The 27,669-nt window shown below is 44.1% G+C and overlaps 3 long non-coding RNA genes across 3 annotated transcripts in view; 2 read left to right on the top strand and 1 right to left on the bottom strand.

Annotated features, from left to right (window-relative positions):
• Positions 1 to 1,254: 1,254 nt before the first annotated feature.
• Positions 1,255 to 7,421, top strand: LOC147844401 (uncharacterized). Its single transcript, XR_015491815.1, has 2 exons — positions 1,255 to 7,095; positions 7,273 to 7,421. It is a non-coding gene; the product is annotated as an uncharacterized LOC147844401 (long non-coding RNA).
• Positions 7,422 to 16,116: 8,695 nt separating this feature from the next.
• Positions 16,117 to 16,994, bottom strand: LOC137495635 (uncharacterized). Its single transcript, XR_015491818.1, has 3 exons — positions 16,910 to 16,994; positions 16,557 to 16,612; positions 16,117 to 16,163 (listed from the first exon to the last, which is right to left on the bottom strand). It is a non-coding gene; the product is annotated as an uncharacterized LOC137495635 (long non-coding RNA).
• Positions 16,995 to 18,145: 1,151 nt separating this feature from the next.
• The window catches only part of LOC108180265 (uncharacterized), a 45,670-nt gene continuing 36,146 nt past the window's right edge, over positions 18,146 to 27,669 (top strand). Inside the window, exon 1 of the long non-coding RNA XR_015491817.1 lies at positions 18,146 to 18,396. This is a non-coding gene — a long non-coding RNA (uncharacterized LOC108180265). The remainder of the gene's footprint in view (positions 18,397 to 27,669) is intronic.

Raw genomic sequence — 27,669 nt, 5'->3', positions numbered from 1 at the left:
ATTAAGTAATGTACACCATTGTTTAGCTCTTTCTCTGAGCTTTCCATCAAGGTATGGCATGAAGCTGTAGGATGTTGCTATCCTTTGAAATCCCCATTCAAATTGGCTCAATTTTGCCATTTGCATGGATCCCATTATTTGGCCAGAATTAAAAAATTAATAACTTTGCCATTTTTGGTGCCCCAGTCAATCTACTCACATCAATGAACTGCAAATTTCCTCTTCTTTCCAGAAATGTAAAGCTTTTAGCTGTAACTTGTTCCTGACCTATAAAGTGCTTTTCAAGTTCATTTATGGAAAGGGCTTTTTTATGCTAGTAGTATTTTGATCATAACTTTAAGAGTCTTAATGCTACAGTGACCAAATTAACACCATTGTATCACAGTTTTTATAAGCTTTCCTGGGATGTATTGGAATAAGCTCTATGTTGTTCCTGTCTCTTGAAATCCCTGTTCAAATTGAGCCAGTTTTCAGTCATTTGCAGGGGCCCGGTTAGTTAACAGTATTAAAAAATTCATAACTTTGGTTGTGCTTATGCAAAAATTAAGTTATATACACCATTGTTTAGCTCTTTCTCTGAGCTTTCCATCAAGGTATGGCATGAAGCTGTAGGATGTTGCTATCCTTTGAAATCCCCATTCAAATTGGCTCAATTTTGCCATTTGCATGGATCCCGTTATTTGGCCAGAATTAAAAAATTAATAACTTTGCCATTTTTGGTGCCCCAGTCAATCTACTCACATCAATGAACTGCAAATTTCCTCTTCTTTCCAGAAATGTGAAGCTTTTAGCTGTATCTTTTTCCTGACCTTTAAAGTGCTTTTCAAGTTCATTTATGGAAAGGGCTTTTTTATGCTAGTAGTATTTTGATCATAACTTTAAGAGTCCTAATGCTACAGTGACCAAATTAACACCATTGTATCACAATTTTTCTAAGCTTTCCTGGGATGTATTGGAATAAGCTCTATGTTGTTCCTGTCTCTTAAAATCCCTGTTCAAATTGAGCCAGTTTTCAGTCATTTGCAGGGGCCCGGTTAGTTAACAGTATTAAAAAATTCATAACTTTGGTTGTGCTTATGCAAAAATTAAGTAATGTACACCATTGTTTAGCTCTTTCTCTGAGCTTTCCATCAAGGTATGGCATGAAGCTGTAGGATGTTGCTATCCTTTGAAATCCCCATTCAAATTGGCTCAATTTTGCCATTTGCATGGATCCCATTATTTGGCCAGAATTAAAAAATAATAACTTTGCCATTTTTGGTGCCCCAGTCAATCTACTCACATCAATGAACTGCAAATTTCCTCTTCTTTCCAGAAATGTAAAGCTTTTAGCTGTAACTTGTTCCTGACCTATAAAGTGCTTTTCAAGTTCATTTATGGAAAGGGCTTTTTTATGCTAGTAGTATTTTGATCATAACTTTAAGAGTCTTAATGCTACAGTGACCAAATTAACACCATTGTATCACAATTTTTCTAAGCTTTCCTGGGATGTATTGGATTAAGCTCTATGTTGTTCCTGTCTCTTGAAATCCCTGTTCAAATTGAGCCAGTTTTCAGTCATTTGCAGGGGCCCGGTTAGTTAACAGTATTAAAAAATTCATAACTTTGGTTGTGCTTATGCAAAAATTAAGTTATATACACCATTGTTTAGCTCTTTCTCTGAGCTTTCCATCAAGGTATGGCATGAAGCTGTAGGATGTTGCTATCTTTTGCAATCCCCATTCAAATTGGCTAGATTTTGCCATTTGCATGGATCCCATTATTTGGCCAGAATTAAAAAATAATAACTTTGCCATTTTTGGTGCCCCAGTCAATCTACTCACATCAATGAACTGCAAATTTCCTCTTCTTTCCAGAAATGTAAAGCTTTTAGCTGTAACTTGTTCCTGACCTATAAAGTGCTTTTCAAGTTCATTTATGGAAAGGGCTTTTTTATGCTAGTAGTATTTTGATCATAACTTTAAGAGTCTTAATGCTACAGTGACCAAATTAACACCATTGTATCACAATTTTTCTAAGCTTTCCTGGGATGTATTGGATTAAGCTCTATGTTGTTCCTGTCTCTTGAAATCCCTGTTCAAATTGAGCCAGTTTTCAGTCATTTGCAGGGGCCCGGCTAGTTAACAGTATTAAAAAATTCATAACTTTGGTTGTGCTTATGCAAAAATTAAGTTATATACACCGTTGTTTAGCTCTTTCTCTGAGCTTTCCATCAAGGTATGGCATGAAGCTGTAGGATGTTGCTATCCTTTGAAATCCCCATTCAAATTGGCTCAATTTTGCCATTTGCATGGATCCCATTATTTGGCCAGAATTAAAAAATTAATAACTTTGCCATTTTTGGTGCCCCAGTCAATCTACTCACATCAATGAACTGCAAATTTCCTCTTCTTTCCAGAAATGTGAAGCTTTTAGCTGTATCTTTTTCCTGACCTATAAAGTGCTTTTCAAGTTCATTTATGGAAAGGGCTTTTTTATGCTAGTAGTATTTTGATCATAACTTTAAGAGTCCTAATGCTACAGTGACCAAATTAACACCATTGTATCACAATTTTTCTAAGCTTTCCTGGGATGTATTGGAATAAGCTCTATGTTGTTCCTGTCTCTTAAAATCCCTGTTCAAATTGAGCCAGTTTTCAGTCATTTGCAGGGGCCCGGTTAGTTAACAGTATTAAAAAATTCATAACTTTGGTTGTGCTTATGCAAAAATTAAGTAATGTACACCATTGTTTAGCTCTTTCTCTGAGCTTTCCATCAAGGTATGGCATGAAGCTGTAGGATGTTGCTATCCTTTGAAATCCCCATTCAAATTGGCTCAATTTTGCCATTTGCATGGATCCCATTATTTGGCCAGAATTAAAAAATTAATAACTTTGCCATTTTTGGTGCCCCAGTCAATCTACTCACATCAACAAACTGCAAATTTCCTCTTCTTTCCAGAAATGTAAAGCTTTTAGCTGTATCTTTTTCCTGACCTTTAAAGTGCTTTTCAAGTTCATTTATGGAAAGGGCTTTTTTATGCTAGTAGTATTTTGATCATAACTTTAAGAGTCTTAATGCTACAGTGACCAAATTAACACCATTGTATCACAATTTTTCTAAGCTTTCCTGGGATGTATTGGATTAAGCTCTATGTTGTTCCTGTCTCTTGAAATCCCTGTTCAAATTGAGCCAGTTTTCAGTCATTTGCAGGGGCCCGGCTAGTTAACAGTATTAAAAAATTCATAACTTTGGTTGTGCTTATGCAAAAATTAAGTTATATACACCGTTGTTTAGCTCTTTCTCTGAGCTTTCCATCAAGGTATGGCATGAAGCTGTAGGATGTTGCTATCCTTTGAAATCCCCATTCAAATTGGCTCAATTTTGCCATTTGCATGGATCCCATTATTTGGCCAGAATTAAAAAATTAATAACTTTGCCATTTTTGGTGCCCCAGTCAATCTACTCACATCAATAAACTGCAAATTTCCTCTTCTTTCCAGAAATGTAAAGCTTTTAGCTGTATCTTTTTCCTGACCTTTAAAGTGCTTTTCAAGTTCATTTATGGAAAGGGCTTTTTTATGCTAGTAGTATTTTGATCATAACTTTAAGAGTCTTAATGCTACAGTGACCAAATTAACACCATTGTATCACAATTTTTCTAAGCTTTCCTGGGATGTATTGGATTAAGCTCTATGTTGTTCCTGTCTCTTGAAATCCCTGTTCAAATTGAGCCAGTTTTCAGTCATTTGCAGGGGCCCGGCTAGTTAACAGTATTAAAAAATTCATAACTTTGGTTGTGCTTATGCAAAAATTAAGTTATATACACCGTTGTTTAGCTCTTTCTCTGAGCTTTCCATCAAGGTATGGCATGAAGCTGTAGGATGTTGCTATCCTTTGAAATCCCCATTCAAATTGGCTCAATTTTGCCATTTGCATGGATCCCATTATTTGGCCAGAATTAAAAAATTAATAACTTTGCCATTTTTGGTGCCCCAGTCAATCTACTCACATCAATAAACTGCAAATTTCCTCTTCTTTCCAGAAATGTAAAGCTTTTAGCTGTATCTTTTTCCTGACCTTTAAAGTGCTTTTCAAGTTCATTTATGGAAAGGGCTTTTTTATGCTAGTAGTATTTTGATCATAACTTTAAGAGTCTTAATGCTACAGTGACCAAATTAACACCATTGTATCACAATTTTTCTAAGCTTTCCTGGGATGTATTGGATTAAGCTCTATGTTGTTCCTGTCTCTTGAAATCCCTGTTCAAATTGAGCCAGTTTTCAGTCATTTGCAGGGGCCCGGCTAGTTAACAGTATTAAAAAATTCATAACTTTGGTTGTGCTTATGCAAAAATTAAGTTATATACACCGTTGTTTAGCTCTTTCTCTGAGCTTTCCATCAAGGTATGGCATGAAGCTGTAGGATGTTGCTATCCTTTGAAATCCCCATTCAAATTGGCTCAATTTTGCCATTTGCATGGATCCCATTATTTGGCCAGAATTAAAAAATTAATAACTTTGCCATTTTTGGTGCCCCAGTCAATCTACTCACATCAATGAACTGCAAATTTCCTCTTCTTTCCAGAAATGTGAAGCTTTTAGCTGTATCTTTTTCCTGACCTATAAAGTGCTTTTCAAGTTCATTTATGGAAAGGGCTTTTTTATGCTAGTAGTATTTTGATCATAACTTTAAGAGTCCTAATGCTACAGTGACCAAATTAACACCATTGTATCACAATTTTTCTAAGCTTTCCTGGGATGTATTGGAATAAGCTCTATGTTGTTCCTGTCTCTTAAAATCCCTGTTCAAATTGAGCCAGTTTTCAGTCATTTGCAGGGGCCCGGTTAGTTAACAGTATTAAAAAATTCATAACTTTGGTTGTGCTTATGCAAAAATTAAGTAATGTACACCATTGTTTAGCTCTTTCTCTGAGCTTTCCATCAAGGTATGGCATGAAGCTGTAGGATGTTGCTATCCTTTGAAATCCCCATTCAAATTGGCTCAATTTTGCCATTTGCATGGATCCCATTATTTGGCCAGAATTAAAAAATTAATAACTTTGCCATTTTTGGTGCCCCAGTCAATCTACTCACATCAACAAACTGCAAATTTCCTCTTCTTTCCAGAAATGTAAAGCTTTTAGCTGTATCTTTTTCCTGACCTTTAAAGTGCTTTTCAAGTTCATTTATGGAAAGGGCTTTTTTATGCTAGTAGTATTTTGATCATAACTTTAAGAGTCTTAATGCTACAGTGACCAAATTAACACCATTGTATCACAATTTTTCTAAGCTTTCCTGGGATGTATTGGATTAAGCTCTATGTTGTTCCTGTCTCTTGAAATCCCTGTTCAAATTGAGCCAGTTTTCAGTCATTTGCAGGGGCCCGGCTAGTTAACAGTATTAAAAAATTCATAACTTTGGTTGTGCTTATGCAAAAATTAAGTTATATACACCGTTGTTTAGCTCTTTCTCTGAGCTTTCCATCAAGGTATGGCATGAAGCTGTAGGATGTTGCTATCCTTTGAAATCCCCATTCAAATTGGCTCAATTTTGCCATTTGCATGGATCCCATTATTTGGCCAGAATTAAAAAATTAATAACTTTGCCATTTTTGGTGCCCCAGTCAATCTACTCACATCAATAAACTGCAAATTTCCTCTTCTTTCCAGAAATGTAAAGCTTTTAGCTGTATCTTTTTCCTGACCTTTAAAGTGCTTTTCAAGTTCATTTATGGAAAGGGCTTTTTTATGCTAGTAGTATTTTGATCATAACTTTAAGAGTCTTAATGCTACAGTGACCAAATTAACACCATTGTATCACAATTTTTCTAAGCTTTCCTGGGATGTATTGGATTAAGCTCTATGTTGTTCCTGTCTCTTGAAATCCCTGTTCAAATTGAGCCAGTTTTCAGTCATTTGCAGGGGCCCGGCTAGTTAACAGTATTAAAAAATTCATAACTTTGGTTGTGCTTATGCAAAAATTAAGTTATATACACCGTTGTTTAGCTCTTTCTCTGAGCTTTCCATCAAGGTATGGCATGAAGCTGTAGGATGTTGCTATCCTTTGAAATCCCCATTCAAATTGGCTCAATTTTGCCATTTGCATGGATCCCATTATTTGGCCAGAATTAAAAAATTAATAACTTTGCCATTTTTGGTGCCCCAGTCAATCTACTCACATCAATAAACTGCAAATTTCCTCTTCTTTCCAGAAATGTAAAGCTTTTAGCTGTATCTTTTTCCTGACCTTTAAAGTGCTTTTCAAGTTCATTTATGGAAAGGGCTTTTTTATGCTAGTAGTATTTTGATCATAACTTTAAGAGTCTTAATGCTACAGTGACCAAATTAACACCATTGTATCACAATTTTTCTAAGCTTTCCTGGGATGTATTGGATTAAGCTCTATGTTGTTCCTGTCTCTTGAAATCCCTGTTCAAATTGAGCCAGTTTTCAGTCATTTGCAGGGGCCCGGCTAGTTAACAGTATTAAAAAATTCATAACTTTGGTTGTGCTTATGCAAAAATTAAGTTATATACACCGTTGTTTAGCTCTTTCTCTGAGCTTTCCATCAAGGTATGGCATGAAGCTGTAGGATGTTGCTATCCTTTGAAATCCCCATTCAAATTGGCTCAATTTTGCCATTTGCATGGATCCCATTATTTGGCCAGAATTAAAAAATTAATAACTTTGCCATTTTTGGTGCCCCAGTCAATCTACTCACATCAATGAACTGCAAATTTCCTCTTCTTTCCAGAAATGTAAAGCTTTTAGCTGTATCTTTTTCCTGACCTTTAAAGTGCTTTTCAAGTTCATTTATGGAAAGGGCTTTTTTATGCTAGTAGTATTTTGATCATAACTTTAAGAGTCTTAATGCTACAGTGACCAAATTAACACCATTGTATCACAATTTTTCTAAGCTTTCCTGGGATGTATTGGATTAAGCTCTATGTTGTTCCTGTCTCTTAAAATCCCTGTTCAAATTGAGCCAGTTTTCAGTCATTTGCAGGAGCCCGGTTAGTAAACAGTATTAAAAAATTCATAACTTTGGTTGTGCTTATGCAAAAATTAAGTTATATACACCATTGTTTAGCTCTTTCTCTGAGCTTTCAATCAAGGTATGGCATGAAGCTGTAGGATGTTGCTATCTTTTGAAATCCCCATTGGAACACAATATTTTGTAGGTGAACACATTATTTGGCCGGTATTAAAAAATTCATAACTTTGGTTGTGCTTATGCAAAAATTAAGTAATATACACCATTGTTTAGCTCTTTCCCTGAGCTTTCCATCAAGGTATGGCATGAAGCTGTAGGATGTTGCTATCCTTTGAAATCCCCATTCAAATTGGCTCAATTTTGCCATTTGCATGGATCCCATTATTTGGCCAGAATTAAAAAATTAATAACTTTGCCATTTTTGGTGCCCCAGTCAATCTACTCACATCAATGAACTGCAAATTTCCTCTTCTTTCCAGAAATGTAAAGCTTTTAGCTGTATCTTTTTCCTGACCTTTAAAGTGCTTTTCAAGTTCATTTATGGAAAGGGCTTTTTTATGCTAGTAGTATTTTGATCATAACTTTAAGAGTCTTAATGCTACAGTGACCAAATTAACACCATTGTATCACAATTTTTCTAAGCTTTCCTGGGATGTATTGGATTAAGCTCTATGTTGTTCCTGTCTCTTAAAATCCCTGTTCAAATTGAGCCAGTTTTCAGTCATTTGCAGGAGCCCGGTTAGTAAACAGTATTAAAAAATTCATAACTTTGGTTGTGCTTATGCAAAAATTAAGTTATATACACCATTGTTTAGCTCTTTCTCTGAGCTTTCAATCAAGGTATGGCATGAAGCTGTAGGATGTTGCTATCTTTTGAAATCCCCATTGGAACACAATATTTTGTAGGTGAACACATTATTTGGCCGGTATTAAAAAATTCATAACTTTGGTTGTGCTTATGCAAAAATTAAGTAATATACACCATTGTTTAGCTCTTTCCCTGAGCTTTCCATCAAGGTATGGCATGAAGCTGTAGGAGGTTCCTATCTTTTGAAATTACCATCGGAACACAATGTTTGGTAGTGGAACACATTATTTGGCCGGTATTAAAAAATTAATAACTTTGCCATTTTTGGTGCCCCAGTCAATCTACTCACATCAATGTAAACCCCAGAATCCCCTCTTTCCAGGAACACCATGGATTCAGCTGTATCTTGTTTGGAACTTGCAAAATCGTTTGTCAAATTGTGCTGTTTTTTCCTAGTTCTCCGAACGTCCAAATTTGACCTTCATAATTTGACTCATAATTATGTGAGTTAAAATGCTGTCATCGAACAACTGACATTAACAGAAACGGCAAATTCCCAGTTTTCCAATGAGGTCAATTAACTTCCTCTATCCCGTTCTGAAGTTGTACAGGAGCCGTTGTAACCGAGCAGTTTTTTTCAGTGGTGTCGAGAGTCCAAATTTGCCGTTAGCGTTTTGCTCATAATTCCGCCAGTTTGAAGGCTATAATCAAATAATTGGTATCGTTGGAGAGCTCAGATTGTCTGCTTTCCACTGAGCCCCGACTCGTTGTTCCAGCGTTTTCGGAAGAGTGGGAATTGGAAGGAGAATTTGGCCGACCTCCGGCTCCTGACCAGTAGCCCATCGGCGACTGTCTGGCCTGAGGGGGGTCAAAACCACATTATTGGTCCTAAAACGAAAACGCTAAGTCGCACGTCGACAAACGAGATGCCGATGTTCTCGGGGGAGCGGCCCGGACGCGGCGACGCCCATCTCACTGTGATCGCGCGCTCCGTTGGTATTTTAAAATTTTCAGTGAGAGGCCGATTCACTCACTGAGCAATAGTGAGAACGTTGACGAATCGCGTCAGAACGTTGAGAGTCGGCACGCGCGCAGTCCCGGCGATCAGGCTTCTGCCCCCGGAGGTCGTTTTTGCGCCCCGCGCGCGGTTACCCCGCTAGGCCATATATGGTCGGGGTCGTCGGTCGCCGATCGGTAAATTTTTAGGCTTGACTCTGAAAATACGTTCCATACAAAAAAGTTACGTTTATCCGAATCGCGGCGCCGAGACGAACGCGGGAATGTATGACTCACTCCAGAGTGTTTCGGCAGAGTCAAGCTGTTGAGCTTTTGTGATCTGCTACAACCAACATGGGATACGCACCAACCATCGAAAGGGGGGTCCAGACAGCCCGTAACCCCGGCACCACTGACCCTGGCACGTTTCACCTCGTCGGAGTCCACTAGCTTCCCCTCCCAACCAACCACCCTCACTCCCCCGGGAGCAGGGTAGGCGGGGTGGGGGTCAGCCGGGAGCCAGCAAGGATAAACCCAGGGGGTGGGCGGCGTTGCGGGCGGACGGACGGGATGCAGACGCACACACTCGGGCGGGGGTAGAATCGAAGCCCACACCAGCTCGTACCCTACGCTGCCCCTGGGGCCTCGATTCACCACGCCGGGTGACTCGACCGAACCCACCGAACATCCCCCAGCCCTCGCAGGGCGAGGGGCGTGGGGCGGGGGCACGGGCCGAGTATCGGCGCGGGGGAAACGGAGTCCAGGGGGGCGGGCTGGCGGGCAGGCTGAGCAGCAGACAAGCTCTGGGTCATTTAGCCAGACGGGCCATCTGGGTCCTTTACCCACAGATCGGGGCGGGAAGGGGGGGCGCTGTGTGCGGAGGGACACCCCCCACGCCTCCCTGATAGAGCGCCCAGGACAGGGAGGATCTGCCACACCCATAGAGGCCGACCCCATTGGTGCTTTGGGGGGCCTGGGTGGGGGCCTAGCCCCTGGGGCGCCACACTAGCTCCTATCGATCAGTCACCGTAGGGTCTGGCGACTGGACTGCCAGAGACTAAGTCCATATTTCTTCGCCTTCCCCGAAAGCCTGATGGCAGGTCAGAGATTGTGGGTGTCGGGCAAAAACCTCCAGGCGCGGGACGTCCCCACAAATAGGCCGGGAAGGGTGGTCTCCCGTCGGGCATGGTTTGGTGGGCTCGGGCCTGGGTCTAACCAACGCCCCGGTGAGCGCCAGGCATAACGTATTCCTGTTGGACCTTTGACGCTAGATGCGTAAAGATGTGCCGCTGGTGAACCATTGATGGAGCCGCTGGTGAACCATTGATGGAGCCGCTGGTGAACCATTGATGGGGCCTCTGAGATCCAGCGGTGGGGGGGGGCCTGTGCCTTGCGCGCTCTGCCCGAGGCACACGCACCCTTCTTGGGGAGCGAGCCCGGCCCCTCTCCCTGGCCTGGGGCCTCTGAGATCCAGCGGTGGGGGGGGCCTGTGCCTTGCGCGCTCTGCCCGAGGTACACGCACCCTTCTTGGGGAGCGAGCCCGGCCCCTCTCCCTGGCCTGGGGCCTCTGAGATCCAGCAGGGGGGGGGGCCTGTGCCTTGCGCGCTCTGCCCGAGGTACACGCACCCTTCTTGGGGAGCGAGCCCAGCCCCTCTCCCTGGCCTGGGGCCTCTGAGATCCAGCGGTGGGGGGGGCCTGTGCCTTGCGAGCTCTGCCCGAGGCACACGCAACCTTCTTGGGGAGCGAGCCCGGCCCCTCTCCCTGGCCTGGGGCCTCTGAGATCCAGCGGTGGGGGGGGCCTGTGCCTTGCGCGCTCTGCCCGAGGTACACGCACCCTTCTTGGGGAGCGAGCCCAGCCCCTCTCCCTGGCCTGGGGCCTCTGAGATCCAGCGGTGGGGGGGGCCTGTGCCTTGCGCGCTCTGCCCGAGGCACACGCACCCTTCTTGGGGAGCGAGCCCGGCCCCTCTCCCTGGCCTGGGGCCTCTGAGATCCAGCGGTGGGGGGGGGGGCCGTGCCCTGCACGCTCTGCCCGAGGTACACGCACTCTCCGGCGGCAAGCGCTGGTTCCAAAGGACCCCCTAGATTTGCACCTAATCACCAGCCGTGCCCGGGCACCCCACTATTAAGCCCGGGGACACTAACTCCTCCAAACCGCATGGATCAGACAGACGTGCTGCTGGTGACCCAACTGGCCAAGACGTACCGCTGGTGACCCAATCGGTCTTTGGGTTTGTGAATGGGTCACCACCGGTCCTGGGCTCGTGTATGGGGCACCAGCCGCACGTCGTACTAGCCTCCGTCTGCGATGGGGTCTTATGTTTGCTGCGGGGTGACGGACGCTGGGAGACGGGTTAGCAGCTCAGAAATGGACCCTTGACTCCCGTGGACCCCCTAACTCCCATGGTGTTCAGACCACTGTCCTTGCCCGGGTTTGAACGCTTGTTTTGGGTTAGCTTTGCTGGCCAATGAGGCCTGGGTCCTTGGAAGGACCAGGGCAGCAGTGCGCACTTGGTTTGCCCGGATTTGAACGCTTGTTTTGGGGTAGCTTTGCTGGCCATTAAGGCCTGGGTCCTTGGAAGGACCAGGGCAGCAGCGCGCACTTGGTTTGCCCGGATTTGAACGCTTGTTTTGGGGTAGCTTTGCTGGCCATTGAGGCCTGGGTCCTTGGTAGGACCAGGGCAGCAGCGCCCACTTGGTTTGCCCGGATTTGAACGCTTGTTTTGGGTTAGCTTTGCTGGCCAATGAGGCCTGGGTCCTTGGAAGGACCAGGGCAGCAGTGCGCACTTGGTTTGCCCGGATTTGAACGCTTGTTTTGGGGTAGCTTTGCTGGCCATTGAGGCCTGGGTCCTTGGAAGGACCAGGGCAGCAGTGCGCACTTGGTTTGCCCGGATTTGAACGCTTGTTTCGGGGTAGCTTTGCTGGCCATTGAGGCCTGGGTCCTTGGTAGGACCAGGGCAGCAGCGCCCACTTGGTTTGCCCGGATTTGAACGCTTGTTTTGGGGTAGCTTTGCTGGCCATTGAGGCCTGGGTCCTTGGAAGGACCAGGGCAGCAGCGCCCACTTGGTTTGCCCGGATTTGAACGCTTGTTTTGGGGTAGCTTTGCTGGCCATTGAGGCCTGGGTCCTTGGAAGGACCAGGGCAGCAGCGCGCACTTGGTTTGCCCGGATTTGAACGCTTGTTTTGGGGTAGCTTTGCTGGCCATTGAGGCCTGGGTCCTTGGTAGGACCAGGGCAGCAGCGCCCACTTGGTTTGCCCGGGTTTGAACGCTTGTTTTGGGGTAGCTTTGCTGGCCATTGAGGCCTGGGTCCTTGGTAGGACCAGGGCAGCAGCGCGCACTTGGTTTGCCCGGATTTGAACGCTTGTTTTGGGGTAGCTTTGCTGGCCATTGAGGCCTGGGTCCTTGGAAGGACCAGGGCAGCAGCGCGCACTTGGTTTGCCCGGATTTGAACGCTTGTTTTGGGGTAGCTTTGCTGGCCATTGAGGCCTGGGTCCTTGGAAGGACCAGGGCAGCAGCGCGCACTTGGTTTGCCCGGATTTGAACGCTTGTTTTGGGGTAGCTTTGCTGGCCATTGAGGCCTGGGTCCTTGGTAGGACCAGGGCAGCAGCGCCCACTTGGTTTGCCCGGGTTTGAACGCTTGTTTTGGGGTAGCTTTGCTGGCCATTGAGGCCTGGGTCCTTGGTAGGACCAGGGCAGCAGCGCGCACTTGGTTTGCCCGGGTTTGAACGCTTGTTTTGGGGTAGCTTTGCTGGCCATTGAGGCCTGGGTCCTTGGAAGGACCAGGGCAGCAGCGCGCACTTGGTTTGCCCGGATTTGAACGCTTGTTTTGGGGTAGCTTTGCTGGCCATTGAGGCCTGGGTCCTTGGTAGGACCAGGGCAGCAGCGCCCACTTGGTTTGCCCGGGTTTGAACGCTTGTTTTAGGGTAGCTTTGCTGGCCATTGAGGCCTGGGTCCTTGGTAGGACCAGGGCAGCAGCGCGCACTTGGTTTGCCCGGATTTGAACGCTTGTTTTGGGGTAGCTTTGCTGGCCATTGAGGCCTGGGTCCTTGGAAGGACCAGGGCAGCAGCGCGCACTTGGTTTGCCCGGATTTGAACGCTTGTTTTGGGGTAGCTTTGCTGGCCATTGAGGCCTGGGTCCTTGGAAGGACCAGGGCAGCAGCGCGCACTTGGTTTGCCCGGATTTGAACGCTTGTTTTGGGGTAGCTTTGCTGGCCATTGAGGCCTGGGTCCTTGGTAGGACCAGGGCAGCAGCGCCCACTTGGTTTGCCCGGATTTGAACGCTTGTTTTGGGGTAGCTTTGCTGGCCATTGAGGCCTGGGTCCTTGGAAGGACCAGGGCAGCAGCGCGCACTTGGTTTGCCCGGATTTGAACGCTTGTTTTGGGGTAGCTTTGCTGGCCATTGAGGCCTGGGTCCTTGGTAGGACCAGGGCAGCAGCGCCCACTTGGTTTGCCCGGATTTGAACGCTTGTTTTGGGGTAGCTTTGGCGGCCTTTGAGGCCTGGGTCCTTGGTAGGACCAGGGCAGCAGCGCGCACTTGGTTTGCCCGGGTTTGAACGCTTGTTTTGGGGCAACGGGGCCCTCGTTAGACCCCTGGTTCGTTCAACCGCGAAATCGAAAATTGCACTAAGTCCTTCATTTGAGTCTGTTATCGAAATCTCGACGGCAGGTCAGCGAAACCCAGGGACGCGCTACCCCCCCTCCAGGCGCGGGTCATGCCGGAGAGAGTGGTCTCTTTCCGGGCATTGCTTGGTGGGCTCTTCCCCTGGTCCAACCAACGCCCCCGGTGAGCGCACTTAGGTCTCAGCTGGTGCGTAAATGGTGCCGCTGGTGAACCATTGGCCTCCGAGGCTTCATGTCACGCGCTCTCTGCCCAATACACCCTCACTTATCCCGTGCAAGCACTGATCACCAAAGACACCCCCCCCCCCCCCCTGGCTCTTTCTGACCCATCGCTTACCGTTGGTGACCCAAATAGGCCTTTGCGCGCGGTGGACTGCCATGGACCCCTGACTCCCATGGTGTTCAGCCCACTTGGTTTGCCCGGATTTGAACGCTTGTTTTGGGTTAGCTTTGCTGGCCAATGAGGCCTGGGTCCTTGGAAGGACCAGGGCAGCAGTGCGCACTTGGTTTGCCCGGATTTGAACGCTTGTTTTGGGGTAGCTTTGCTGGCCATTGAGGCCTGGGTCCTTGGTCGGACCAGGGCAGCAGCGCCCACTTGGTTTGCCCGGATTTGAACGCTTGTTTTGGGTTAGCTTTGCTGGCCAATGAGGCCTGGGTCCTTGGAAGGACCAGGGCAGCAGTGCGCACTTGGTTTGCCCGGATTTGAACGCTTGTTTTGGGGTAGCTTTGCTGGCCATTGAGGCCTGGGTCCTTGGAAGGACCAGGGCAGCAGTGCGCACTTGGTTTGCCCGGATTTGAACGCTTGTTTTGGGGTAGCTTTGCTGGCCATTGAGGCCTGGGTCCTTGGTAGGACCAGGGCAGCAGCGCCCACTTGGTTTGCCCGGATTTGAACGCTTGTTTTGGGGTAGCTTTGCTGGCCATTGAGGCCTGGGTCCTTGGAAGGACCAGGGCAGCAGTGCGCACTTGGTTTGCCCGGATTTGAACGCTTGTTTTGGGGTAGCTTTGCTGGCCATTGAGGCCTGGGTCCCTGGTAGGACCAGGGCAGCAGCGCCCACTTGGTTTGCCCGGATTTGAACGCTTGTTTTGGGGTAGCTTTGGCGGCCTTTGAGGCCTGGGTCCTTGGTAGGACCAGGGCAGCAGTGCGCACTTGGTTTGCCCGGATTTGAACGCTTGTTTTGGGGTAGCTTTGCTGGCCATTGAGGCCTGGGTCCTTGGTAGGACCAGGGCAGCAGCGCCCACTTGGTTTGCCCGGATTTGAACGCTTGTTTTGGGGTAGCTTTGGCGGCCTTTGAGGCCTGGGTCCTTGGAAGGACCAGGGCAGCAGCGCGCACTTGGTTTGCCCGGGTTTGAACGCTTGTTTTGGGGTAGCTTTGCTGGCCATTGAGGCCTGGGTCCTTGGTAGGACCAGGGCAGCAGCGCCCACTTGGTTTGCCCGGGTTTGAACGCTTGTTTTGGGGTAGCTTTGCTGGCCATTGAGGCCTGGGTCCTTGGTAGGACCAGGGCAGCAGCGCCCACTTGGTTTGCCCGGATTTGAACGCTTGTTTTGGGGTAGCTTTGGCGGCCTTTGAGGCCTGGGTCCTTGGTAGGACCAGGGCAGCAGCGCGCACTTGGTTTGCCCGGGTTTGAACGCTTGTTTTGGGGCAACGGGGCCCTCGTTAGACCCCTGGTTCGTTCAACCGCGAAATCGAAAATTGCACTAAGTCCTTCATTTGAGTCTGTTATCGAAATCTCGACGGCAGGTCAGCGAAACCCAGGGACGCGCTACCCCCCCTCCAGGCGCGGGTCATGCCGGAGAGAGTGGTCTCTGTCCGGGCATGGCTTGGTGGGCTCTCCCCCTGGTCCAACCAACGCCCCCGGTGAGCTCATCCATAGCGTTTGCCAGCGGTCGTTCCAAAGACCCCCCCCGCTAGAGACCCACCATCCCCCAAATGAGTGTTAGTTGTTTCAAACAGCAAAAAAATAAAATCAATGCATTTCGTTTTCAAAATGATTTTTTTTTACTTTCTCCAGTTAGTTTAGTTGCAGATCCCTCCACATCTGTGCTTTATTTGGTTCTTGACTTAAGAGTAACTGGTGTCACATTCCAGGTCCTTCACAATCTGAGCTAGAAAGACAATATGGCAAAAGACAAGACACATTTAAATAAGTCTCAGAATAAAATATTTAAAAGGATAGTTTACTTTTCTGCCACCATTACTACATGTGTTTTAAATCCATTTAAATTTCTGTTGAACACTAAAGCAGATATTTTGAAGAATGTTAGAAACCAGAAACTATTGACATACATATTTGAACCAAATTTCTTTAAAAAAATATATGAGTTTGTGTTCAATGGAACAAAAAAAAAATCTAACTATTTTGAAACAAGTGGAGGATGCCAAAGATGCCATTATTTTCATTTTTGGGTGAACCGTCCCTTCAATTCAAGTGTCACGCATTACTCATAAAAACTGATGTATCGCTTGAGGAAAACTAAATCAAGTACCTCCTGTGAGCAAGCAGAATCATTATGCCATTGTATTCAGCCAACTGACCCAGCCGAGGCTCAAACCAGCAACCTTCTTGCTGTGAGGCGACAGCACTACCTACTGTGCCACTGCGTCGCTACTGGAAGAAGAAGAAAAAGAGGTTGTACATGAAACTCCTCACAAAAAATCTGTGAACAACTTCACATTTCAAAATCTAATCAAAATGAGGAAGACATCAACATTACCTTGAAAAATCAAGTGAGGAGAGATTGGTAGCATCAGTTTTTCAGCATCAATTGCTGTAGTTGCAAAAAAGATAAATATAATAAGAGTAAAATAAGACTTAACATTTAATAATCTAAATCTATGGTACAACCATACAAATCTGTATGGGGTTCAAATAAATTTGTATACAAATCATTCCCTACACCTGAACACCAAAAATAAAATGTACAATTAATGACACAATAACGTTATACAATAAGCTCATTAACCAGTGAGAAATAGACAATTAATATGTATTATGTTAATATTAACGTTAGCTTAAAAGACATCAACTGAATTTTATTATCAGCTCAATTTAATAAAACAGTTAGACTTGTTTCATTGTGAGTTTAGTTTGAATAACTAACTTACAGTTTACAAATTTAACCATAATGATAACTTGGTCATAATGACCACATAACGCTTACCTTAACGTTAAACGTTTAACTTTTCATGGTGACTTTGCCTTCATCTCAGTGTTGTGCTGAAATAGAGAATTCATTAATGCAGTTAACCCAAAGTAAAAGTTACGTTTTTTTTCAGGTAACTTAACGTTACTATGGTCAAAAACTCACTCAAGATAAACTCACTGTAATTACCTTATCTAATACCTCGCAAACACTACAAACACGGTCTGGCGTCGAATAACGTGACATAAGTACCTAACTTACAGTACAACTAAAGTAACTTGGTTAATTATTTTAAATTACACACACACACTACACGGAAATATACACAAAACAATATTTTAACGAACAGAATTTGACTTTTAAACACTTACCGAGGATGAATTCACTGGAAGAAAAGGCGACAGGTGGATTTCAAATTAGAAGAGCCGTTGCTTGCCTGGTGAAGGTCGAATCGAGTTGGCTCGGCTTTATGAATCGGCTCCTTAGAACAGTAAAGAGTCAAATCCGCCTAAAACCGATTCCTTTTTGTATATTATTGTAAGACACAACAATGAATCATTACTATTTCGTTATACTGCTCGGCCACACACATTTATACACATATTGCTGAATGTGCTTGTGAACACGTGTGATAAAATAATTCCCGAGCAAACGGTTCAATCCGATTCGGTGTCGTTTGTGTGCTGAACCGAACCAGTGCAAACGTGATATTGATAAAATAGTAATATTGTTTTTTTCTTCTCACTTTACCAGCGAAAATATTACATATACAATAAGAATAAGGTTCGCTTGAAGTGTTTTGAGAATTAATATTTTTTTCTCCCAGAGTTCATTTCACACCAACAAGCAAATATAATGGCGGATGAGAAAAGCCAGATCATATCATAAATATTGCGTTTAATATGTCACGAAATGAAGTTTTAACAGTGTAGCGTACAGTCCACAGATAAAATTTCTTATTGATTTTATCACGGTCCGACAGAACGGTTTTACGACTCCTGGCTCCAAGAAGTCTGGATTTTCGTGACAGCTTAAGTTGTTCAGGGGGCCTGGATAGATAAGCAGGAAAACTTCAAAGACATTCCTTTCGAAATACCCTCACACACACACATACACCCCCACGAGGCTGTTCCGACAGAAAGAAAATGAACTCATCAAATCCAGAACCAGCACAAAACCAATGTGTTATGTTTTGTAAACTTTGTATCTCATTTCTGACTTTTCTTACCTGTGTAACCTCTCTTTATTCTGTATGCATGTTCCATTCAGGCCTTTTTAAAAGCATCAATGATGTAAAGATATGGGAATTATGTTAATGTACCTTTAATGTGATGTACTTGTAGAGTGTTTGGTGTCAATAGAATGCCCTCGACATTTTATAACACATGATGCATAGATCGAGACCATAACTCGCATTGCTTTATTCTTTAAAGCCCTGTATTAAATGCCTGTCTGCATGCTTTAGGCGGGCGCTCAAATTTGCATACGCGCAGCCCAGAGACAAAGGAAGGTTCGCGCGCAAACTTTCCCCTGAAATCATTGGTCAGAATGCTGTACGGGTTGTCACGTGACCCGCAGGTATAAGCACACTTCCCCCCAAACATCTGGGCAGAAAGAGAACGTCCCAAAAAGGAACATCATTGACGGTGGCCCTCGGGCCACACGTGGCTTTCTAAGCCGCATGGACTTTTTCCCGCCACGCTTTCTTTATTTTCCGGCAAAGTAAATTCAGTTTAAAGTTTGCGATCGTGTTCGTCCGAACTGCATTACAAACTCCACGCATCAAAGGACATCAAGAGTAGTTTCATCACGACGGAAGAGAGACGCATAAGAGAGACCGCCAGACATGAAAGACCAGGTGATTTTAGTTATGCGATTAAGCTGTGCCCCTTATCAAAAAGGTGTTTTTTATAACCTTGGTGGTCCGTAATGGTGCGTGTGGAACTGAAAGTTTTGTCACTCTTTAATCTGAAATCTATATTTTCTAGCTTTACTATTTCTCTTTGCTGTTACACGTTCTATAGACCCGATATCTCCACGTGGTTTACCTTTGTTTTGTGTTAAATGTATGTTTGTGCGTTTGTTTGTTCGTTACGTCTGACTAGTCAATAAATTCCATTATAATCAAATGAATTGTATTGTTTGCCTCACGAGAAAATGTCACTGAAATACAGATTCCCCTGCCTAGCTATTATAAGTTGTTTAAAACTTTTGAATGATTAATCTACTTCACAAGAAGTAGCAATTAAATTCCCTTTTTCTAAATGAATAAATTACAGTGTCCGCTCGGAAGAGCGGCGGCTCTGCTTGTGTTCGTTTGGTCAAATTAACAATAAATTGATCCGGAATATTAATGATTAATAATAATTCGTTATTGTTGATAATTAATATTCATAATCTGGGAATCCGCTCGGTCGCGCGAGCATGATCATTTACAATCATATGTTTGTTTGACCAAACTGACTGAAGCTTAAGCCGGAATATTAATAATTAAGAATAAACCGTTATTGTTGATTATTAATATTCATAAAATGAGCTAATTTCATGCTACAACAGTTTTTCATGCGAGAATGTAGTTCTTCCAAACTCAAATCTGTGGTTTGTTTTTAGATATCATGTCTAATTTTAAGTGTGCTTTGCCGATAGGGGAGATTCTGACCTCCAGGGGTTGACGGCGCTCCATCACTCATGTATCCGGCAAACCTCACGCTTTAATCGGCCTAGACATTATTGAGACATGCCCTGTCTTCGATGACTAGATAATAAATGTGTTATGAAATAAAGTTTTAACCGTTTTTCATGCGAGAATGTAGTTGTTTTAAACTCAATTCTGTGGTTTATTTATTAAGATAGTGCGTATTTTAAAATGTTGTTTTGAAAATGCGGAGATATGTGACCTCTACGGTGGCCAATATGGGCGGCCAATATTCTTGAATCCATCTAAAGCAGGTTGGTCACTCTGACATTTAAGCTGACTTTGAAATCATTTTGTGTGTTTAACAGTCTTTGGTTACGTGAATCAATTTATTTTTGTTCCAATTTACGTTTTTGGTTTAGCACAAAGTTATGTTTATTAAATATTATTTAATATTTCCATGTTGCCTTATAAAGTGCACCCAAAAATGGAAAACCAGGGGACAGTTTAATGCACTGAACAGTCTGAAGAAACTGGTTAGGTTATTTACTTCACAAAATAATTTGTCTAAAAATAAATAAACATAATAATCATAATATATAGTGTGTGTGGAGTTGTTCTTGGTCATTTGCAGTACTGTATTTAGATGCACAGTAACGGATTTTTCCCCAAAATTCATTATAAAATCTACAGTAACATACTGTTAACCATGTTCACAGTATAGAAAAGTTGAAAATACATTATTTTACTGTGAAAACAACAATATATACAGTAACACACTGTGCACAGCTTATACAGTAAAAAACTGTTGAGAAATGCAGTATAATACTGTGAAAACAACAGAAATCGTTTACAGTAAAGGTATACAATATAAAGTTTTAGAGGAAGGTAAAAATTTTGAACTAATAGTAATAGAAGTATTTATAAATGAAGAGACTATTAAAATTATTAATTTTTATAACCCATGTAAAAGATTATCACTAGAAATTTTAGATGAATTGATGGTACATTTAGAAGGGAAAATTATATGCTGTGGAGATTTTAATGCTCATAGCACGATATGGGGTGAAGAGAATGATGGGAATGGATTAGTTATAGAGGAATTATTGGAGATTAAAGAAATGGTATGCTTAAATGACGGAAGAGGTACAAGGATTAATGTAAGATCAGGAAAAGAAACTGCCACTGACCTAACGCTTGTTTCAAATTCCTTAGCAGGAATATGCTAATGGGATATGCTTAGGGAAACAACGATAGGAAGTGACCATTACCCAATAGTAATTGAAATAAGAATAAGTATAGAAGATTATCATGTAGGAGAAACAGAAAGATGTTGTTTTGAAAAAGCTGACTGGGAAACATTCAGAGATTTAAGTGAGGAAAAAAATGATAAATATTGAAGTTGATGAAGATCTTGACAAGGTGAATAATGATATTTGTAATGCTATTTTTTATGCAGCAAATCAGGCTATTCTGAAGAAGGGGCATAAGAAAAATAAGAAGATTGTACCATGGTGGACAAATGAATGTGGTAAAGCAATTAAAATGCGTAATAAAGCTTTTAAAAAAATTAAAAAGAATCATAGTTTTCAGAATTTTATTGAATATAAAAGGGAACAAGCAAATGTAAGAAGAGTTTTAAAAAATAATAAAAAAGGAATATTGGAGTAAATTCTGTAATACAGTAGGAAGGGAAACTAGTCAAGTATGGGGAATGATAAAAAGAATGAGTGGAATAAAAAGAGAATTACCCAGTATTGAGACATGAAAAGAAAACTGCTGTGAGGGATGAGGAGAAAGCTGAAATGTTGGCAAAAGTTTTTGTCAAAATTCATAAATCTGACAATATTTGTGAAGAGGGAAAAAGAGGAAAGTTAAGAACATTAGAACATTATAAGGAACTAATACAAATTGAAGAAGGCAACAGTGAACAATTAAACATGGCATTTATGAAGACGGAGTTAAATCGTTTACTGAGGAAAACAAAGAAATCAGCTCCAGGCAAGGATCAAATATGGTACATAATGTTAAGTCATCTTAGTGAAATATCCAAAGAAGTGCTATTAAGAATGTACAATAAAATTTGGGAGAAAGGGAAAATACCACAAACATGAAAAGAAGCAATGATAATACCTATACATAAACCAGGAAAAGATTAGACAAATCCAGGAAATTACAAACCAATTGCTTAAACATATAATATTGGGAAAATAATGGAGAAAATGGTGTATGAAAGATTAATGTATTATGTAGAAAATAACAAATGTATTTCTTAATACCAGAGTGGGTTTAGGAGAGGAAGAAATACAATGGATCCAGTTGTGTGCCTTGAACATGACATTAGAAAAGCACAAATAAATAGGGAGAGTGTAGTGGCTGTTTTCTTTGATATAGAAAAAGCTTACGACATGATGTGGAGAGAAGGTTTATTAATTAAACTATGGAAGTTAGGTGTAAAAGGACAAATGTATAAATGGATTAAGGATTTTTTAGAAAATCGAATAATAACAGTGAGAATAGGAAATAGTTATTCAGAAAAATTCACAGTCGAAAATGGAACTCCTCAGGGAAGTCTAATAAGCCCAATATTATTTTCGATAATAATAAATGATGTGTTTGAAGAGGTAGAGAGTGGGCTGGGAATGTCACTCTTTGCAGATGATGGGGCAGTTTGGAAAAGAGGAAGGAATATTGAATACATTGTTAGGAAATTACAAGAAGCTATAAATAATGTAGAGAAATGGTCACATAAATGGGGTTTTAAATTTTCAGTGGATAAAACAAAAATAATGTTTTTTACAAGGAAAAAAATCGGAGATGATATTAACGTAAAATTATATAATCAAGAACTAGAAAGAGTTAAACATTTTAAGTTTTTAGGAATTTGATTTGATGAGAGAATTACATGGACAGTTCATATTCAGAAAATAATAAACAAATGTAAGAAAATAATAAATATAATGAGATGTCTAGTAGGTAGTGAATGGGGAGCAGATAGGTAAGCATTAAAGGCAATTTATTGTGGGTTGATTAGATCGGTGATAGATTATGGGTGCGTTGTATACGGGTCAGCAGCAGAGACATCTCTTAAAAAACTAGACAAAATACAACATGAGGTATTAAGATTAAGTACAGGAGCAATTAAAACTACACCGATTACAGCACTACAAATTGAAATGGTGGAAATGTCTTTGGAAATGAAAAGAGTCCAACGGTCAGTAAGTTACTAGGTAAATTTAAAAGTGAATAATCAAGAACATCCAACATTAGAAACGCTAAAACCATGTTGGGAAAAAGAGAGGAGGGAAAATAAAAGATTTGGGTGGACAGTGTTAAAAAAAAGCAACAGAAATAAAATTAAGTCAATTAAATATAAGTCCTACTGTACCCCTACCAGTAGTTAAACCATGGTTACTACCAGACGCATCGGTAGATTTTACAATATTAGAAAATAGAGAAAAGGATGAGGAGTGTAATCTATTTTATGTGTAAAAATATATTAATGAATTTTACAGTCATGTTAAAATATATACAGATGCATCTAAGAGTTTAAATCGAGTAGGTGTGGCTTTTACAGTTCCTGAATTTCAAATATCAGTAGGGAAAAAAAATAGTGACGAAGTATCTGTATATACAGGAGAAATGATAGCACTTTTATTAGCAATTCAATGGGTAGAGGAGATAAGACCTTTGAAATAAGTAATCTGTTCAGACTCGAGTTTCTTCACTTACAAGCAGGCCCGGATTAAGAACTCAGGGGCCCCTGGGCACATTATCTTGTAAGGCCCCCTACCTGGCCGCACCCCTATAGTTGAATTTAAAAAATAAGAATAATATAATAATTTTTAAATAAAATGAATCTATAATTTGTTGCCCACATATTTAAATAAATGATATACAGTACATATGTATTTATAGTCTGCAAAGGTTTAAATTATTTTTCAAAGCATTAAATAAAAATACTAATAAAACTACATATACATATATATATATATATATATATATATATATATATATATATATATATATATATATATATATATATATATTGTGATGGGCTGAAGAATCACACGACAAAAGAATTAAAGTTTAGATCCCAGAGGGTGGATTTATTTACAAAGGTGCATGAGTGCAAGATCCAAAGGGGTGCTCCAGCGGGTGATGTTCTTTCGTCCGTGGGGTGCTCAGTGTCTGTGAGATGGGTCTAGGAACCCGATCGGTCACCAACTGCTGTCTAGAGGAAAGAAAGGGAGATTAAGTGTTACTGCTCTGTTTCCTTCGTATGCTTCTCCCTTTCTGGTTCTTTTGGTGTGGCTTATGTAGCCGGTCTTGGATGAGTTGCAGCTGGTGCTGATTAGTTGGGAATGAGAGGGCCCAGGTGTTCCTCGTTCCTCTCCCCTAAGTGGCGTCCTGGTCCTGTGGATGATATGAGACAATAGGGGAGAATTAAGGGTTGGGTGGGGAGTGACCCCTGACAGACCTGCAAAAGCCGCCCAGATCCGAGAGAGTCCATCAGCGTTGGCGTTGGCAGTCCCGGCCCGGTGACGCACATTGAAGTGGAAGTCCTGGAGCGCGAGGAACCATCTTGTCACCCTGGCATTTGTGTCCTTTGCCCTGGCCATCCACTGCAGAGGTGCATGATCGGTAACCAGGGTGAACTGGCGGCCAAGGAGGTAGTACCGCAGCTCCAGGACTGCCCACTTGATGGCAAGGGCTTCTTTTTCTACGGCGGAGTATTTTCTCTCGGCTGGGGTCAGCTTTCTGCTGATGTATAGGATCGGATGCTCTTCCCCTTCCTGAACCTGTGACAGAACAGCTCCTAGTCCTGTGTCAGAGGCATCTGTCTGCAGCAGGAAGGGACAGCCAAAATCAGGAGCTCGAAGTACTGGTTCTGAGGTCAGTGCTGTCTTTATGCTCCTGAAGGCTTCCTCGGCTGCCGGCGTCCAGTTTACCTTCTCTGGTTGCCCCTTCCTGGTCAGATCTGTCAGAGGGGCGGCTAAAGAGGAGAAATTAGGGATAAAACAGCGATAGTACCCTGCCAACCCTAAGAATGCTCTTACCTGGGTTTTGGACACCGGCCTGGGAGCAATGCGGACAGCTTCAACCTTTTTTTCTTGGGGTTGGATGAGTCCTCTTCCCACTTGGAAACCCAGGTACTTCGCTTCAGAGAGAGCAAGATGGCACTTATGAGGGTTGGCCGTGAGTCCAGCCCTCCGGAGTTCAGACAGCACCCTCCGTAGACGGTCCAGATGATCCTCCCATGTCTCCGAGTGGACCACAATGTCGTCTAAGTATGCTGCGGCATATGCGTGGTGGGGCCGGAGTATGATATCCATCATACGTTGAAATGTGGCAGGGGCCCCGTGCAGGCCAAAGGGAAGGGTCCGGTACTGCCAATGACCACTGGGGGTGGAAAAGGCAGTTTTAGGTTTGGCATTCTCAGACAGTGGTACTTGCCAGTAGCCTTTGGTTAGGTCTATGGTAGAGATGTACCGGGCCCTTCCCAGGCGGTCCAACAGCTCATCCACACGAGGCATGGGGTAGCTGTCAAATTCTGAGACTTCATTAAGCCGACGAAAGTCATTGCAGAACCGGAGGGTGCCATCAGGTTTGGGGACCATCACGAATGGGCTGGACCATGGACTTGATGAGGGTTCTATCACCCCTAATTTTAGCATTTGTTTTATCTCCTCTTCTATAGCCTGCCGACGAGCCTCAGGGACTCGATAGGGCCGCTGCCGTATGATGACTCCTGGCGGTGTTCGTATATCATGTTGGAGAAGGCTGGTTTGCCCGGGGAGATAAGAGAACACATCTGGGAACTGACCGATCAGGTGCCGCAGATCCCCCTTTTGAGCAGCCGAGAGATGGGGGTTGATGTCAACAACCACGGGTTCAGAAGTGGCGAGGGCAGCGAGTTGGACCCTAGTTCCAATCCATTTCTTTAGAAGGTTAATGTGGTACAACTGATCTGCCTTTCGTTTTCCTGGTTGTTGCACCCGGTAGGTCACTGGTCCGATTTTTTCCAATACCGTGTAGGGGCCCTGCCATGTGGCCAGGAACTTACATGCTGCATTTGGAATTAGGACCATGACCCGATCTCCTGGTTGGAATTCCCGTGCTTGTGCTGCTCTGTTGTAGTGGCGTTGTTGGGCCTTTTGTGCTGTAATCAGATGCTCCCGGACTAACGGCATGACACGGTCGATTTTTTCCCTCATCTGCTTGACGTGTTCCACCACAGACCGATGGGCCGCCGGCTGCTGCTCCCAGGCCTCCTTTGCCACATCCAGGAGGCCACGGGGTTGTCGTCCGAAGAGGAGCTCAAAGGGGGTGAAGCCAGTTGAGGCCTGGGGAACTTCCCGGATCCCGAAGAGAATGTAGGGCAGCATAAGGTCCCAGTCATGCTTGTCCTCCGCGGCGACCCGTCTTAGCATTTGCTTTAGTGTTTGGTTAAAGCGTTCAACCAAGCCATCTGTCTGGGGGTGATAGACAGTGGTCCTCAACTGCTTCACCTTCAGCAGCCTGCAGAGGTCAGCCATTAGCCGGGACATAAAGGGGGTACCCTGATCGGTCAGGATCTCTGCGGGGATGCCGACTCGGCTAGAGAGCAAGAAGAGCTCCTGGGCGATGGCTTTGGCGGTGGCTTTCCGAAGGGGCACCGCCTCTGGGTAACGGGTAGCATAGTCACAAATCACCAGGATGTGCTCATGTCCCCGGGCAGATTTAGGCAATGGCCCAACCAGGTCCATCCCAATGCGCTCGAAGGGCACCTCAATAATTGGTAATGGAATTAGAGGACTCGGGGGAGGTGTCCTTGGTGAGGTTCGTTGGCAGGTGGGGCAGGCCTGGCAGAACCGCTTTACATCTGCCTCCAGTCCTGGCCAGTGGAAACGGTCCCGTATCCGCTGGACTGTATTGGCCACCCCAAGGTGTCCTGCCATGGGATGGGAGTGGGCCAGTTCCAGTATTGCTTCAGTCTTGGATCGGGGTACGACCAGCAGTAGTTTTTCCTCCCCCCTCCGCTGTGCGACCCAGTAAAGCAGGCCATTCTGGACAGCAAAGTATGGGAGAGGGTGGGGACCAGGCTGACTTTCTTTTCCCTCTATGACTCGGACTTGGGTCCAGCAATGTTTCAACCTATTGTCTCCCTGTTGTTCCTTAGCAAATGAGCCCCCTCCTGTGACCTGTTGAAAGACATCATAAAACAGGTTATTATTATGAGAGGGGGACTCACCATCTCTCCCGCTGTCTGATGTCAGAAGGACGGGTCGCTGACGAGGTCTTCGGTTGGGCCTGCTCACCGGTCGTTGAGGGCCCTCTGGTGCTCGTCGCTCCTGGACCACCCTCTGGGGAAAAGGCGGCGCTCTCTCCCCTCCTTCCCGATGTATGGTCGCATCCGCCAGTTCAATCGCCTCAATGAGCTCCAGGGTGGTTGAGGGGTTTCTCATTCCGACTACTCGTCGATGGGATCGGGGAAGAGCCCGGAGCAATTTGTCGATGACCACCCGTTCCGCTACCTGACTCGGCGTTGGGTCTTCCGCCAAGAGCCAATGTCTCGCAAGTCGTGTGAGACCCGCTGCTTGGGCACGGACCGGCAGATGGGGCTTATATGTCCACTCAAAAAACTGTTGAGCTGCACATGTGGATGACAGTCCCATATGGGCCAGGATTTCCCGTTTCAGGTCCTGGTAAGTGGTAGCTGCACCATCGGGGAGAGAAAAGTAGGTGCGCTGGGCGTCACCAGTCAGCAGGGGAGCCAGGACCTGCGGCCAGTCGTCGACATTCCACCCTTCATTCGTAGCAGTGGTTTCAAACATTTGTAAATAAGATTCAATATCATCGTGAGGGGTTAGCTTTGGAAGGAGTTGAGTGGCTCGGGCACGAGGGTCTGGTAGCGGAACACGTTGTGCAGCAGCCAGACGCAGGGCAAAAAGTTCTTGCTCCGTCTGGTCCTGACGAGCTGCCAGATGCTCGGCCACTTGCTGCTGGCGGATGCTGACCTCGGTGAGTCGCTGGAGAAGTTCATCCATCCTGTAGGGGGAGTGAGCGCTCGCCTGCACACAAAAGGAAGAGAAAAAAAAAAAAAAAAAAATATATATATATATATATATATATATATATATATATATATATATATATATATATTTTTTTTTTTTTTTTTTTTAATAGATGAGTGGGAGTCTGGGTGTCGGTGATTCTTCACTCTTCTGCCTGCATTCTCCACCAGTGTGATGGGCTGAAGAATCACACGACAAAAGAATTAAAGTTTAGATCCCAGAGGGTGGATTTATTTACAAAGGTGCATGAGTGCAAGATCCAAAGGGGTGCTCCAGCGGGTGATGTTCTTTCATCCGTGGGGTGCTCAGTGTCTGTGAGATGGGTCTAGGAACCCGATCGGTCACCAACTGCTGTCTAGAGGAAAGAAATGGAGAATAAATGTTACTGCTCTGTTTCCTTCGTATGCTTCTCCCTTTCTGGTTCTTTTGGTGTGGCTTA

This window comes from Danio rerio, chromosome 5 (genome assembly GCF_052040795.2).
Source record: "Danio rerio strain M-AB ecotype USA chromosome 5, GRCz13ab, whole genome shotgun sequence".
Classification (NCBI taxonomy): Eukaryota; Metazoa; Chordata; class Actinopteri; order Cypriniformes; family Danionidae; genus Danio; species Danio rerio.
The sequence above is the reverse complement of the archived record's forward strand: the minus strand, read 5'-3'. Positions and strand labels throughout refer to the sequence as shown.